General features: G+C 47.5%; 1 protein-coding gene and 1 long non-coding RNA gene across 2 annotated transcripts in view; one reads left to right on the plus strand and one right to left on the minus strand.

The window, feature by feature from the left end:
- LOC138853931 (uncharacterized) overlaps positions 1 to 17,929 on the minus strand; it is a 77,235-nt gene that overhangs the window by 53,581 nt on the left and 5,725 nt on the right. Inside the window, exon 2 of the long non-coding RNA XR_011393127.1 lies at positions 6,839 to 6,973. This is a non-coding gene — a long non-coding RNA (uncharacterized lncRNA). The remainder of the gene's footprint in view (positions 1 to 6,838; positions 6,974 to 17,929) is intronic.
- Positions 1 to 17,929, plus strand: part of LOC128694200 (uncharacterized) — a 37,789-nt gene that overhangs the window by 9,067 nt on the left and 10,793 nt on the right. The window lies entirely within an intron of this gene.

Here is a 17,929-nt window from a genome sequence, read left to right on the forward strand (position 1 = left end):
GTGTGTGTGTGTGTGTGTGTGTGTGTGTGTGTGTGTGTGTGTGTGTGTGTGTGTGTTTTAAATCATATCCACACACCATACTTAACTTTCCCTCATTAACCGAACATGATATACGACTCAACTAACCCAACTCATCCTCTAGAGATTTAAACTCATTTACACATGACATGTACACCACACACACACACAACATACACACAACACACACACATACACACACACAACATACACACAACACACACACATACACACACACAACATACACACACACATACACACACACAACATACACACAACACACACACATACACACACACAACATACACACACACATACACACACACAACATACACACAACACACACACATACACACACACAACATACACACACATACACACACACAACATACACACACATACACACACACAACATACACACAACACACACACATACACACACACAACATACACACACATACACACACACAACATACACACACATACACACACACAACATACACACACACACACACAACATACACACAACACACACACACACACACACACACACACACACACACACACACACACACACACACACACACACACACACACACACATAACTGTACACAGTGGTACTTAAGACACTTCAGTGGTCAGGACCTCATGAAAACACCTGGTTCTTTATCACGAACAAGAACAGACGGTGTACGTTACCTATATCACACACACACACACACACACACACACACACACACACACACACACATAAAGCTCATGGAGCGGGGAGAGAGAGGGCCTAGTAGCAACCGGTGAAGAGGCGGGGCCAGGAGCTAGGACTCGACCCCTGCAACCACAAATAGGTGAGTACAAATAGGTGAGTACACACACACACACACACACACACATGTATTGTGTGCAAAGTCATGGAGAAGATTATCAGGAGAGTGGTCGATCACCTGGAAAGGAACAAGATTATAAATGAAAACCAGCATGGGTTCATGGAAGGCAAATCTTGTATCACAAACCTCCTGGAGTTTTATGACAAGGTAACAGAAGTAAGACACGAGAGAGAGGGGTGGGTAGATTGCGTTTTCCTAGACTGCAGGAAGGCCTTTGGCACAGTTCCCCACAAGAGATTAGTGCAGAAGCTGGAGGATCAAGTGCATATAACAGGGAGGGCACTGCAATGGATCAGGGAATACCTGACAGGGAGGCAGCAACGAGTCATGGTACGTGAAGAGGTATCACAGTGGGCGCCTGTGACGAGCAGGGTCCCACAGGGGTCAGTTCTAGGACCAGTGCTATTTTTGATATATGTGAACGACATGATGGAAGGAATAGACTCTGAAGTGTCCCTGTTCGCAGATGATGTGAAGTTGATGAGAAGAATTAAATCGGATGAGGATGAGGCAGGACTGCAAAGAGACCTGGACAGGCTGGACATGTGGTCCAGCAACTGGCTTCTCGAATTCAATCCAGCCAAATGCAAAGTCATGAAGATTGGGGAGGGGCAAAGAAGACTGCAGACAGAGTATAGGCTAGGTGGACAAAGACTACAGACCTCACTCAGGGAGAAAGACCTTGGGGTGACCATAACACCGAGCACATCACCGGAGGCACACATCAACCAAATAACCGCTGCAGCATACGGGCGCCTGGCAAACCTGAGAATAGCGTTCCGATACCTTAATAAGGAATCGTTCAAGACACTGTACACTGTGTATGTTAGGCCCATACTGGAGTATGCAGCACCAGTCTGGAACCCACACCTGGTCAAGCACGTCAAGAAGTTAGAGAAAGTACAAAGGTTTGCAACAAGGCTAGTCCCAGAGCTCACGGGAATGTCGTACGAGGAAAGGTTGAGGGAAATCGGACTGACGACACTGGAGGGCAGAAAGGCCAGGGGAGACATGATAACGACATACAAGATACTGCGGGGAATATACAAGGTGGACAGACATAGAATGTTCTAGAGAGGGAACACAGAAACAAGGGGTCACAACTGGAAGCTGAAGACTCAGACGAGTCACAGGGACGTTAGGAAGTATTTCTTCAGTCACAGAGTCGTCAGGAAGTGGAATAGCCTAGCAAGTGAAGTAGTGGAGGCAGGAACCATACATAGTTTTAAGAAGAGGTATGACAAAGCTCAGGAAGCAGAGAGGGAGAGGACCTAGTAGCGATCAGTGAAGAGGCGGGGCCAGGAGCTGAGTCTCGACCCCTGCAACCACAATTAGGTGAGTACACACGCACACATACATTCAGAGGTTTGGGTAAGACATGGCCGAGTACCCTCCTGCCTACCCGGCTTTGATACCCAGTAGGCCTATGTTAGCGAGGTTGACAGAAAACATAAGAAAGAAAGAGCGCTGTAGCAGGCTTACTGGCCCAAGCTAGGTAGGTCCAACCATGGTAAACACTGCAAGACTCCAGGTGGACATCAACCATGGTAGACACTGCTAGACTCCAGGTGGACATCAACCATGGTAGACACTGCAAGACTCCAGGTGGACATCAACCATGGTAGACACTACAAGACTCCAGGTGGACATCAACCATGGTAGACACTACAAGACTCCAGGTGGACATCAACCATGGTAGACACTGCAAGACTCCAGGTGGACATCAATCATGGAAGACACTGCAAGACTCCAGGTGGACATCAACCATGGTAGACACTGCTAGACTCCAGGTGGACATCAACCATGGAAGACACTGCTAGACTCCAGGTAGACATCAACCAAATATTTAAATTGGCCTCAGAAAACAATATTAAGACAAATTTCAATTAGTCTTCTACGGAAAACTTGAGGAAATTAAGACTATATCGGAGTATAAAACAAATTATAACCAAGAATATAGCGGAAACTAATATGAAAGACCTGGGAGTAATAATGTAAGAGGATCTCACATTCAAAGATCACAGCAATGTATCTACCTCATCTGCTAGGAAGATGACAGGATGGATAATGAGAACCTTCAGAAATAGGGACGCCAAGACCATGATGATTCTCTGCTAATCGCTTGTCCTCTCTAGGCTGGAATACTGCTGTACACTAACGTCCCCCTTCAAGGCTGGCAACATTGCAGACCTGGAGAGTGTACAGAGAACTTTCACGGTACACATAAGTCCGATAAAGCACCTAAACTACTGGGAACGGTTGAAGGTCCTTCATCTGTATTCCCTGGAACGCAGGCGAGAGAGATACATGATAATATACACTTGGAAGGTCCTGGGATTGGTACCAAACTTGCACACGAAAATCACTCCATATGAAAGCAAAAGACTCGGCAGGAGATGGAACATTCCCTCGATGAAAAGCAGAGGCGCCACGAGTACACTGAGAGACAACACAATAAGTGTCCTGGGCCCAAGACTGTTCAACTGCCTCCCAGCATACATAAGGGGGATTACCAATACACCCCCCTGGCTGTCTTCAAGACCCCTGACTGTCTTCAAGACCCCTGGCTATCTTCAAGATCTCTGACTGTCTTCAAGACCCCTGGCTGTCTTCAAGATCCCTGACTGTCTTCAAGATCCCTGGCTGTCTTCAAGACCCCTGGCTGTCTTCAAGACCCCTGGCTGTCTTCAAGACTCCTGGTTGTCTTCAAGACTTCTGGCTGTCTTCAAGACTCCTGGTTGTCTTCAAGACTCCTGGCTGTCTTCAAGACTCCTGGTTGTCTTCAAGACTCCTGGCTGTCTTCAAGACTCCTGGTTGTCTTCAAGACTCCTGGTTGTCTTCAAGACCCCTGGCTGTCTTCAAGACTCCTGGTTGTCTTCAAGACCCCTGGCTGTCTTCAAGACTCCTGGTTGTCTTCAAGACCCCTGGCTGTCTTCAAGACTCCTGGTTGTCTTCAAGACTCCTGGCTGTCTTCAAGACTCCTGGTTGTCTTCAAGACTCCTGGCTGTCTTCAAGACTCCTGGTTGTCTTCAAGACTCCTGGTTGTCTTCAAGACTCCTGGTTGTCTTCAAGACTCCTGGTTGTCTTCAAGACTCCTGGTTGTCTTCAAGACTCCTGGTTGTCTTCAAGACTCCTGGCTGTCTTCAAGACTCCTGGTTGTCTTCAAGACCCCTGGTTGTTTTCAAGACCCCTGGTTGTCTTCAAGACTCCTGGTTGTCTTCAAGACTCCTGGTTGTCTTCAAGACTCCTGGTTGTCTTCAAGACTCCTGGTTGTCTTCAAGACTCCTGGCTGTCTTCAAGACTCCTGGTTGTCTTCAAGACTCCTGGTTGTCTTCAAGACTCCTGGGTGTCTTTAAGACTCCTGGTTGTCTTCAAGTCTCCTGGCTGTCTTCAAGACTCCTGGTTGTCTTCAAGACTCCTGGCTGTCTTCAAGACTCCTGGCTGTCTTCAAGACTCCTGGTTGTCTTCAAGACTCCTGGTTGTCTTCAAGACCCCTGGCTGTCTTTAAGACTCCTGGTTGTCTTCAAGACCCCTGGTTGTCTTCAAGACTCCTGGTTGTCTTCAAGACTCCTGGTTGTCTTCAAGACTCCTGGTTGTCTTCAAGACTCCTGGCTTTCTTCAAGATTCCTGGTTGTCTTCAAGACTCCTGGTTGTCTTCAAGACTCCTGGTTGTCTTCAAGACTCCTGGTTGTCTTCAAGACCCCTGGCTGTCTTTAAAACTCCTGGTTGTCTTCAAGACTCCTGGTTGTCTTCAAGACTCCTGGTTGTCTTCAAAACTCCTGGTTGTCTTCAAGACCCCTGGTTGTCTTCAAGACTCCTGGTTGTCTTCAAGACTCCTGGTTGTCTTCAAGACTCCTGGTTGTCTTCAAGACTCCTGGTTGTCTTCAAGACTCCTGGTTGTCTTCAAGACTCCTGGTTGTCTTCAAGACTCCTGGTTGTCTTCAAGACTCCTGGTTGTCTTCAAGACCCCTGGCTGTCTTTAAGACTCCTGGTTGTCTTCAAGACTCCTGGTTGTCTTCAAGACTCCCGGTTGTCTTCAAGACTCATGGTTGTCTTCAAGACCTCTGGTTGTCTTCAAGACTCCTGGTTGTCTTCAAGACTCCTGGTTGTCTTCAAGACCCCTGGTTGTCTTCAAGAGAGAGCTGGATGGACATAAAGTCAGCACCTGACCAGTCAAGCTGTGGTTCGTACTTTGGTTTGGGTTCGGCCAGCAGTAACAACCTAGTTGATGAGGCCCTAACCCACCATCAGGTCTGGTCATGGACCGAGCAGCGGGGGCGTTGACTTCGAAAACAACCTCCAGGTATACTCCAGGTATATTGCAGGTATACTCCAGGTACACTCCAGGTATGCTCCAGGTATACTACAGGTACACTCCAGGTATGCTCCAGGTATACTACAGGTACACTCCAGGTATGCTCCAGGTATGCTACAGGTACACTCCAGGTATGCTCCAGGTATGCTACAGGTACACTCCAGGTATGCTCCAGGTATGCTAGAGGTACACTCCAGGTATGCTCCAGGTATGCTACAGGTACACTCCAGGTATGCTACAGGTACACTCCAGGTATGCTCCAGGTATACTACAGGTACACTCCAGGTATGCTCCAGGTATGCTACAGGTACACTCCAGGTATGCTACAGGTACACTCCAGGTATGCTCCAGGTATGCTACAGTTACACTCCAGGTATGCTCCAGGTATGCTACAGGTACACTCCAGGTATGCTCCAGGTATACTACTGGTACACTCCAGGTATCCTCCAGGTATGCTACAGGTACACTCCAGGTATGCTACAGGTACACTCCAGGTATGCTCCAGGTATGCTACAGGTACACTCAAGGTATGTTCCAGGTATGCTACAGGTACACTCCAGGTATGCTCCAGGTATGCTACAGGTACACTCCAGGTATGCTCCAGGTATGCTACAGGTACACTCCAGATATGCTCCAGGTATGCTACAGGTACACTCCAGGTATGCTACAGGTACACTCCAGGTATGCTCCAGGTATGCTACAGGTACACTCCAGGTATGCTCCAGGTATGCTACAGGTACACTCCAGGTATGCTCCAGGTATGCTAGAGGTACACTCCAGGTATGCTCCAGGTATGCTAGAGGTACACTCCAGGTATGCTCCAGGTATGCTAGAGGTACACTACAGGTATGCTCCAGGTATGCTACAGGTACACTCCAGGTATGCTACAGGTACACTCCAGGTATGCTCCAGGTATGCTACAGGTACACTCCAGGTATGCTCCAGGTATGCTACAGGTACACTCCAGGTATGCTCCAGGTATGCTACAGGTACACTCCAGGTATGCTCCAGGTATGCTACAGGTACACTCCAGGTATGCTCCAGGTATGCTAGAGGTACACTCCAGGTATGCTCCAGGTATGCTACAGGTACACTCCAGGTATGCTACAGGTACACTCCAGGTATGCTCCAGGTATGCTACAGGTACACTCCAGGTATGCTCCAGGTATGCTAGAGGTACACTCCAGATATGCTCCAGGTATGCTACAGGTACACTCCAGGTATGCTACAGGTACACTCCAGGTATACTCCAGGTAAGCTACAGGTACACTCCAGGTATGCTCCAGGTATGCTAGAGGTACACTCCAGGTATGCTACAGGTACACTCCAGGTATACTCCAGGTAAGCTACAGGTACACTCCAGGTATACTCCAGGTAAGCTACAGGTACACTCCAGGTATACTCCAGGTAAGCTACAGGTACACTCCAGGTATACTCCAGGTATGCTACAGGTACACTCCAGGTATACTCCAGGTAAGCTACAGGTACACTCCAGGTATACTCCAGGTATGCTACAGGTACACTCCAGGTATACTCCAGGTATGCTACAGGTACACTCCAGGTACACTCCAGGTACACTCCAGGTTGACACTATGTACACCCATCCATGTATTTGACTAACCTATTTTTGATAAGCTTGACTTATGTTCAGTAGTTTGGTGCCGTTATGGCGCCTACACAGTAGTAGTGATGTGAAGACCATATCGTCAGTCCTTCAGCCTTGAAGACGTAGTTGTGGGGTGATCAGTCCCTCAGTCTGGAGAAGAGTTTTGTTCCAGTCACAGCATTTTACCTTCTATGACGGTACTCAGGAGATTGTTCCACTCATCCACAACTCTATGACGGTACTCAGGAGATTGTTCCACTCATCCACAACTCTATGACGGTACTCAGGAGATTGTTCCACTCATCCACAACTCTATGACGGTACTCAGGAGATTGTTCCACTCATCCACAACTCTATGACGGTACTCAGGAGATTGTTCCACTCATCCACAACTCTATGACGGTACTCAGGAGATTGTTCCACTCATCCACAACTCTATGACGGTACTCAGGAGATTGTTCCACTCATCCACAACTCTATGACGGTACTCAGGAGATTGTTCCACTCATCCACAACTCTATGACGGTACTCAGGAGATTGTTCCACTCATCCACAACTCTATGACGGTACTCAGGAGATTGTTCCACTCATCCACAACTCTATGACGGTACTCAGGAGATTGTTCCACTCATCCACAACTCTATGACGGTACTCAGGAGATTGTTCCACTCATCCACAACTCTATGACGGTACTCAGGAGATTGTTCCACTCATCCACAACTCTATGACGGTACTCAGGAGTTTGTTCCACTCATCCACAACTCTATGACGGTACTCAGGAGATTGTTCCACTCATCCACAACTCTATGACGGTACTCAGGAGATTGTTCCACTCATCCACAACTCTATGACGGTACTCAGGAGTTTGTTCCACTCATCCACAACTCTATGACGGTACTCAGGAGATTGTTCCACTCATCCACAACTCTATGACGGTACTCAGGAGATTGTTCCACTCATCCACAACTCTATGACGGTACTCAAGAGTTTGTTCCACTCATCCACAACTCTATGACGGTACTCAGGAGATTGTTCCACTCATCCACAACTCTATGACGGTACTCAGGAGATTGTTCCACTCATCCACAACTCTATGACGGTACTCAGGAGATTGTTCCACTCATCCACAACTCTATGACGGTACTCAGGAGATTGTTCCACTCATCCACAACTCTATGACGGTACTCAGGAGATTGTTCCACTCATCCACAACTCTATGACGGTACTCAGGAGATTGTTCCACTCATCCACAACTCTATGACGGTACTCAGGAGATTGTTCCACTCATCCACAACTCTATGACGGTACTCAGGAGATTGTTCCACTCATCCACAACTCTATGACGGTACTCAGGAGATTGTTCCACTCATCCACAACTCTATGACGGTACTCAGGAGATTGTTCCACTCATCCACAACTCTATGACGGTACTCAGGAGATTGTTCCACTCATCCACAACTCTATGACGGTACTCAGGAGATTGTTCCACTCATCCACAACTCTATGACGGTACTCAGGAGATTGTTCCACTCATCCACAACTCTATGACGGTACTCAGGAGATTATTCCACTCATCCACAACTCTATGACGGTACTCAGGAGATTGTTCCACTCATCCACAACTCTATGACGGTACTCAAGAGTTTGTTCCACTCATCCACAACTCTATGACGGTACTCAGGAGATTGTTCCACTCATCCACAACTCTATGACGGTACTCAGGAGATTGTTCCACTCATCCACAACTCTATGACGGTACTCAGGAGATTGTTCCACTCATCCACAACTCTATGACGGTACTCAGGAGATTATTCCACTCATCCACAACTCTATGACGGTACTCAGGAGATTGTTCCACTCATCCACAACTCTATGACGGTACTCAGGAGATTGTTCCACTCATCCACAACTCTATGACGGTACTCAGGAGATTGTTGCACTCATCCACAACTCTATGACGGTACTCAGGAGATTGTTCCACTCATCCACAACTCTATGACGGTACTCAAGAGTTTGTTCCACTCATCCACAACTCTATGACGGTACTCAGGAGATTGTTCCACTCATCCACAACTCTATGACGGTACTCAGGAGATTGTTCCACTCATCCACAACTCTATGACGGTACTCAGGAGATTGTTCCACTCATCCACAACTCTATGACGGTACTCAGGAGATTGTTGCACTCATCCACAACTCTATGACGGTACTCAGGAGATTGTTCCACTCATCCACAACTCTATGACGGTACTCAGGAGATTGTTCCACTCATCCACAACTCTATGACGGTACTCAGGAGATTATTCCACTCATCCACAACTCTGTTACCAAGCCACTGCTTTCCTATATCCGTTCTATATATAAATTTTTCCAGCTTAAGTGGGTTTCAGTTTGAGAAAGACCTGCCTAGAATGGGCCCATAGGCCTCCTGCAATATAACTTCATTCTTATGTTCTTATATTAACTTAAAACCATTGCTGTGAGTCCTGTCTAGGTTAGATATTTATAGTATATTATTTACATCCCCTTTATTTATTCCTGTTTTCCATTTATACACCTCAATCATATCCCCCTAATTCTACGTGTTTCTAGAGAGTGCAAATTCAGGGCCTCAGTCTATCCTCATAGGGAAGATTTCTGATACATGGGATCAACTTTGTCATCCTCCTTTGTACGTTTTCCAGAGCATTTATATCCAGTCTGTAATACAGCGACCAGAACTGTGCAGCATAGTCTAAATGAGGCCTAACCAAGGATATATAGAGCTGAAGAACAACCTCTTGGTGGCTGCAGCTGTCGATTCATAGCTCCTGGTTCCATCTCTTCACTGGTCGCTACTAAATCCTCTCTCTCCCTGCTCTATGAGCTTCATCATACCTCTTCTTAAAGCTGTGTATGGTACCTGCCACCACTACATCACTCTCCAGAGTGTTCCACGTCCTGACAACTCTGACTGAAGAAATACTTCCTAACATCCCTGTGACTCATCCGAGTCTTCAACTTCCAGTTGTGTCACCTTGTTGCTGTGTCCCATCTCTGAAACATTCTGTCCCTGTCTACTTTGACAATTCCTCTCAGTATTTTATATGTCGTTATCATATCCCCCCTTATCTCTCCTGTCCTCCAGTGTTGTTAGGTCAATATCCCTTAACCTCTCCTCGTACGACATGCCCCCTTAGCTCCGGGACTAATCTCGTTGCAAACTATTGCACTTTCTCTAACTTCTTGACATGCTTAACCAGGTGTGGGTTCCATACTGGTGCTGCGTACTCCAGTATGGGTCTGACGTACACGGTGTACAGTGTCGTGAATGATTCCTTACTCAGGTGTTCAAACGTTATTCTCAGATTTGCCAGGCGTCCATATCCTGCAGCAGTTATCTGGCTGATGTGTGCCTCAGGAGATGTGTTCGGTGTTATACTCACCCCAAGATCCTTTTCCTTGAGTGAGGTTAAAAGTCTTTGGCCACCTTGCCTGTACTCTGTCTGTGGTCTTCTTTACCCTTCTCCGATCTTCATGACTTGGTAGGGTTAAACTCCAGGAGCCAGTTATTGGACCAGGCTGCAGCCTGTCAAGTTCCCTTGTAGACCTGCTTGATCCTCATCCACTTGAAGTCTCCTCATTAACCTCACATCGTCTACAAACAGGAGCACCTCTGACTCTATTCCTTCCATTATGTCATTCACATATTCCAGAAACAGCACCGGTACTAGGACTGACCCTTGTGGAACCCCACAAGAGTCGTCACACACACACACATAAACACACTCGTTTTGTGTGTGCGTGTGTGTGCTCACCTATTAGTACTCACCTATTTGTGGTTGCAGGGGTCGAGTCATAGCTCCTGGCCCCGCCTCTTCGCTGATTGCTAGTAGGTCCTCTCTCTCCCTGCCCCATGAGCTCTATCATACCTAGTCTTAAAACTATGTATGGTTCCCGCCTCCACTACTTCACTTTCTAGGCTATTCCACGGCTTGACTACTCTATGACTGAAGAAATACTTCCTAACATCCCTTTGATTCATCTGAGTCTTCAACTTCCAATTGTGACCTCTTGTGTCTGTGTCCCATCTCTGGAACATCCCGTCTTTGTCCACCTTGTCTATTCTGCGCAGTATTTTATATGTCGTTATCATGTCTCCCCTGACCCTCCTGTCCTCCAGTGTCGTCAGGCCGATTTCCCTCAACCTTTCTTCGTAGGACAATCCCCTTAGCTCTGGGACTAGTCTTGTTGCAAACCTTTGCACTTTCTCTAATTTCTTGACGTGCTTGACTAGGTGTGGATTCCAAACTGGTGCTGCATACTCCAGTATGGGCCTGACGTAAATGGTATACAGAGTCTTGAACGAATCCGTACTGAGGTATCGGAACGCTATCCGTAGGTTTGCCAGGCGCCCGTATGCTGCAGCAGTTATCTGATTGATGTGCGCCTCGGGAGATATGCTCGGTGTTATACTCACCCCCAGATCTTTTTCCTTGAGTGAGGTTTGCAGTCTTTGGCCATCTAAACTATATTGTGTCTGCGGTCTTCTTTGCCCTTCCCCAATCTTCATGACTTTGCACTTGGCAGGGTTAAACTCAAGGAGCCAGTTGCTGGACCAGGCTTGTAGCCTGTCCAGGTCTCTTTGTAGTCCTGCCTGATCCTCATCCGATTTGATTCTTCTCATTAACTTCACATCATCTGCAAACAAGGACACTTCCGTTATGTCATTCACATACACCAAGAACAGCACAGGTCCTAGGACTGACCCCTGTGGAACCCCGCTTGTGTGTGTGTGTGTGTGTGTATGTGTGTGTGTACTCACCTATTTGTGGTTGCAGGGGTCGATGCATAGCTCCTGGCCCCGCCTGTGTGTGTGTGTGTATGTGTGTGTGTGTGTGTGTGTGTGTGTGTGTGTGTGTGTGTGTGTGTGTGTGTGTGTGTGTGTGTGTGTGTGTGTGTGTGTGTGTGTGTGTCTTATAACAGACACATGGCGGATGTTTTCACCTGACCTCCCATCCTCCAGACCGTAGTGAAGATCGTAGTGGCTGTCTGACTGTTTGATTGTCTTAGTCTCTGTCTGGATGTTTGCCTGTCTGACTGTCTTTCCTTCTGGCTGTTTGTCTTTCTGGCTGTCTGTCTGGCTGGTTATCTGTCTGTCTGCCTGTCTGTCTGTCTGTCTGTGTCTAGCTGGCCCTCTGGCCCCGTTAACTCAAAACCCCGTTACTAACCACAACAATTCCCAGGAGTCCCGTTGTTAACGACCGCAATGTCGTTAATGACAAGCAACTAATAGCCTGGCGGCCCAGCTGTCTACCTAACCACCTCCCACAATTACCGTTTCCAACAGCCGCACTGACAGCACCAGTCACCCCTACTACTCGTTTTCAAATTTGAAATCTAACCGTGCACTCTTATTTTGACGGGGCTTCGCGCTGCTCATTTGTTTTTCCCGGGAAAAAATGTTTGTTTACATAATTTCGCGCGAAAATTATGTTTACAAATCATCGCGCCAGTTCCTTAGTCATGATAAAAGGTAGTCAGTACCTCAGTCATGATAGAAGGTAGTCAGTACCTCAGTCATGATAGAAGGTAGTCAGTACCTCAGCCATGATAGAAGGTAGTCAGTACCACAGTCATGATATAAGGTAGTCAGTACCTCAGTCATGATAGAAGGTAGTCAGTACCTCAGTCATGATAAAAGGTAGTCAGTACCTCAGTCATGATAGAAGGTAGTCAGTACCTCAGTCATGATAGAAGGTAGTCAGTACCTCAGTCATGATAGAAGGTAGTCAGTACCTCAGTCATGATAGAAGGTAGTCAGTACCTCAGTCATGATAGAAGGTAGTCAGTACCTCAGCCATGATAGAAGGTAGTCAGTACCTCAGTCATGATAGAAGGTAGTCAGTACCTCAGCCATGATAGAAGGTAGTCAGTACCTCAGTCATGATAGAAGGTAGTCCGTACCTCAGTCATGATAGAAGGTAGTCAGTACCTCAGTCATGATAGAAGGTAGTCAGTACCTCAGTCATGATAGAAGGTAGTCAGTACCTCAGTCATGATAGAAGGTAGTCAGTACCTCAGTCATGATAGAAGGTAGTCAGTACCTCAGCCATGATAGAAGGTAGTCAGTACCTCAGTCATGATAGAAGGTAGTCAGTACCTCAGCCATGATAGAAGGTAGTCAGTACCTCAGTCATGATAGAAGGTAGTCCGTACCTCAGTCATGATAGAAGGTAGTCAGTACCTCAGTCATGATAGAAGGTAGTCAGTACCTCAGTCATGATAGAAGGTAGTCAGTACCTCAGTCATGATAGAAGGTAGTCAGTACCTCAGTCATGATAGAAGGTAGTCAGTACCTCAATCATGATAGAAGGTAGTCAGTACCTCAGTCATGATAGAAGGTAGTCAGTACCTCAATCATGATAGAAGGTAGTCAGTACCTCAGTCATGATAGAAGGTAGTCAGTACCTCAGTCATGATAGAAGGTAGTCAGTACCTCAGTCATGATAGAAGGTAGTCAGTACCTCAGTCATGATAGAAGGTAGTCAGTACCTCAGTCATGATAGAAGGTAGTCAGTACCTCAGTCATGATAGAAGGTAGTCAGTACCTCAGTCATGATAGAAGGTAGTCAGTACCTCAGTCATGATAGAAGGTAGTCAGTACCTCAGTCATGATAGAAGGTAGTCAGTACCTCAATCATGATAGAAGGTAGTCAGTACCTCAGTCATGATAGAAGGTAGTCAGTACCTCAATCATGATAGAAGGTAGTCAGTACCTCAGTCATGATAGAAGGTAGTCAGTACCTCAGTCATGATAGAAGGTAGTCAGTACCTCAGTCATGATAGAAGGTAGTCAGTACCTCAGTCATGATAGAAGGTAGTCAGTACCTCAGTCATGATAGAAGGTAGTCAGTACCTCAATCATGATAGAAGGTAGTCAGTACCTCAGTCATGATAGAAGGTAGTCAGTACCTCAATCATGATAGAAGGTAGTCAGTACCTCAGTCATGATAGAAGGTAGTCAGTACCTCAGTCATGATAGAAGGTAGTCAGTACCTCAGTCATGATAGAAGGTAGTCAGTACCTCAATCATGATAGAAGGTAGTCAGTACCTCAGTCATGATAGAAGGTAGTCAGTACCTCAGCCATGATAGAAGGTAGTCAGTACCTCAGTCATGATAGAAGGTAGTCCGTACCTCAGTCATGATAGAAGGTAGTCAGTACCTCAGTCATGATAGAAGGTAGTCAGTACCTCAGTCATGATAGAAGGTAGTCAGTACCTCAGTCATGATAGAAGGTAGTCAGTACCTCAGTCATGATAGAAGGTAGTCAGTACCTCAGTCATGATAGAAGGTAGTCAGTACCTCAGTCATGATAGAAGGTAGTCAGTACCTCAATCATGATAGAAGGTAGTCAGTACCTCAGTCATGAGAGAAGGTAGTCAGTACCTCAGTCATGATAGAAGGTAGTCAGTACCTCAGTCATGATAGAAGGTAGTCAGTACCTCAGTCATGATAGTCAGTACCTCAGTCATGATAGTCAGTGACTAAGTCATGATAGAAGGTAGTCAGTACCTCAGTCATGATAGAAGGTAGTCAGTACCTCAGTCATGATAGAAGGTAGTCAGTACCTCAGTCATGATAGAAGGTAGTCAGTACCTCAGTCATGATAGTCAGTACCTCAGTCATGATAGTCAGTACCTCAGTCATGATAGTCAGTACCTCAGTCATGATAGAAGGTAGTCAGTACCTCAGTCATGATAGAAGGTAGTCAGTACCTCAGTCATGATAGAAGGTAGTCAGTACCTCAGTCATGATAGAAGGTAGTCAGTACCTCAGTCATGATAGAAGGTAGTCAGTACCTCAGTCATGATAGAAGGTAGTCAGTACCTCAGTCATGATAGTCAGTGACTAAGTCATGATAGTCAGTGACTAAGTCATGATAGAAGGTAGTCAGTACCTCAGTCATGATAGAAGGTAGTCAGTACCTCAGTCATGATAGAAGGTAGTCAGTACCTCAGTCATGATAGTCAGTGACTAAGTTATGATAGTCAGTGACTAAGTCATGATAGAAGGTAGTTATAGGAAGATATTAACCAACATTCTACCATGCTTCAGTAACAACTACTATTCCAACCTACCAGCAGCACTGTTTTTGATTGTGGTTGTTCGGGGGTCGAGTCACAGCTCCTGGCATACCAGCCTACTAACCTCTTCTCACCTAACCACTAATAACCAACCACTAACCCTCTCACCCTCAGGTAACCACTAACAACCACAATTACCAACCACCACCACCTTCCTCAGTAGACTGCTACTACCATCATCACTACCACCACCACAACCACTACCACAACGACTATCACTACCACCACCACTATCACAATCACAACGACCATCACTACCACCACCACTACAACTACCACAATCACAACGACCATCACTACCACCACCACTACCATTACTACCATCATCACAATCACCACCACCACTACCATTACTACCATCATCACAACCACCACCACCACCACTACCACCACCACTACCACCACTACCACTACCACCACTACCACCACCACTACCACCACCACAACCACCACCACTAACACCACCACTACCACCACCACTACCTCTACCACCACCACCACCACAACTACCACCACTATCACCACCACCACTACAACCACCACTACCACCACCACCACCGCTACCACCACTACCACTACCACCACTACCACTACCACCACCACTACAACCACCACCACCACTACCACCACCACTACCACCACCACCACCACCACTACCACCACTACCACCACCACCACTACCACCACCACTACCACCACCACTACCACCACTACCACCACCACCACCACCACTACCACCGCCACCACTACCACCACTACCACTACCACCACCACTACAACCACCACTACCACTACCACCGCCACTACCACCACTACCCCCACCACCACTACCACCACTACCACCACTACCACCACCACCACCACCACCACCACTACCACCACCACTACCACCACCACTACCACCACTACCACTACCACCACTACCACCACCACTACCACCACCACAACCACCACCACTAACACCACCACTACCACCACCACTACCTCTACCACCACCACCACCACAACTACCACCACTATCACCACCACCACTACAACCACCACTACCACCACCACCACCAACACCGCTACCACCACTACCACTACCACCACTACCACTACCACCACCACTACAACCACCACCACCACTACCACCACCACTACCACCACTACCACCACCACCACTACCACCACCACTACCACCACCACTACCACCACTACCACCACCACCACTACCACCGCCACCACTACCACCACTACCACCACTACCACTACCACCACCACTACAACCACCACTACCACTACCACCGCCACTACCACCACTACCACCACCACCACTACCACCACTACCACCACTACCACCACCACCACCACCACTACCACCACCACTACCACCACCACCACCACTCCACCACCACCACCACTGCCACCACCACCACTACCACTACCACCACTACCACCACCACCACCACCACCACCACTGCCACCACCACCACTACTACCACCACCACCACCATTACCACCACTGCCACCACCACCACTACCACCACTACCACCACCACCACCACCACCACCACCACCCTCACCACCACCATCACCACAACCACCATCACCACCACTACCACCACCACTACCACCATTACTACCACCACCACCACCACCACTACCACCACTACCACCACCATTAACACCACTGCCACCACCAAGCTCTAGCTCCTAGCCCAGGTTTGCAGCTTGATCATCCTACCTGGCTCAGTTGGTAGGATTTGGAAAGGTTTGTAGGCCTGGTAGGCTTATTGTGAATTATGTAGGTCGTAGGTGAAAGTTGTCCCTCTCACTCTCTCTCTCTCTCTCTCTCTCTCTCTCTCTCTCTCTCTCTCTCTCTCTCTCTCTCCCTCCCTCTCGCTCTCTCATACGTACTTTCTCTCACTAATTGTACTCAGTGTACGCTTTCACACACACACACACACACACACACACACACACACACACACACACACACACACACACACGATTGAAGATATCATGAAGGTGATAGGCGAGGGGGACATGACCCAGGTGGCAAATTTTTGGAGAATTGGGTGGTTCACAAAGAAAAGGAATCGGCCTCTCAAAGTAATTTTCAAGGCAGAATCAACCCGAACCATGATCCTGCAGGAGAAAGCACGGCTGAGAGGCAAGCAGGAGTTCCGGAGTGTGTACCTCGACCGAGACAGAACACAGGACGAAAGGAAGACAATGAAAGAGAGACTGCAAAAACGAAAGGAGGAATGGGAGGAAATAAAAAAGGAGAGCAGAATAACCCAGGAACAAGTGGAAGGACAAGCGCACCCCCCAGAAACACCTGCAGAAGGACTCCAGCCACGACACCCCCAAGGCAACTGAACAATCCAAACCAACCATCACACACCAATCCCTCTGTTCCCACCCTGCGCACCACAGTTACAGTATTAGAACAGAAGTTGAAGGTTTGGTACACAAATGCGGATGGATTAACGAATAAACATGAGGAATGGCAAGAAAGAATCAATGAGAAGTCCCCAGACATCATAGCAGTTACAGAAACAAAACTCACAGAGACAATAACTGATGCAATCTTCCCACCAGGATACCAGATCATGAGGGAAGATAGAAGGGGCAGAGGGGGAGGAGGGGTTGCTCTGCTCGTAAAAAACAGATGGAAATTCGAGAAAATGGGAGGCATAGACGAGACAGGAGAAAGAGACTACATAGTAGGTACACTTCAGTCTTGGGAGCACAAGGTGGTCATTGCAGTGATGTATAATCCACCACAGAACTGCAGGAGGCCAAGAGAGGAATATGAAAAGAGCAACAGAGCAATGGTGGACACACTTGCTGAGGTGGCAAGAAGAGCTCACTCCAGCAGAGCAAAGTTGCTGGTTATGGGGGATTTCAACCACAGGGAGATTGACTGGGAAAACCTGGAGCCACATGGGGGTCCCGAAACATGGAGAGCCAAGATGATGGACGTGGTGCTG

The sequence above is a fragment of the Cherax quadricarinatus genome, chromosome 43, assembly GCF_038502225.1.
Source record: "Cherax quadricarinatus isolate ZL_2023a chromosome 43, ASM3850222v1, whole genome shotgun sequence".
Taxonomy (NCBI): Eukaryota; Metazoa; Arthropoda; class Malacostraca; order Decapoda; family Parastacidae; genus Cherax; species Cherax quadricarinatus.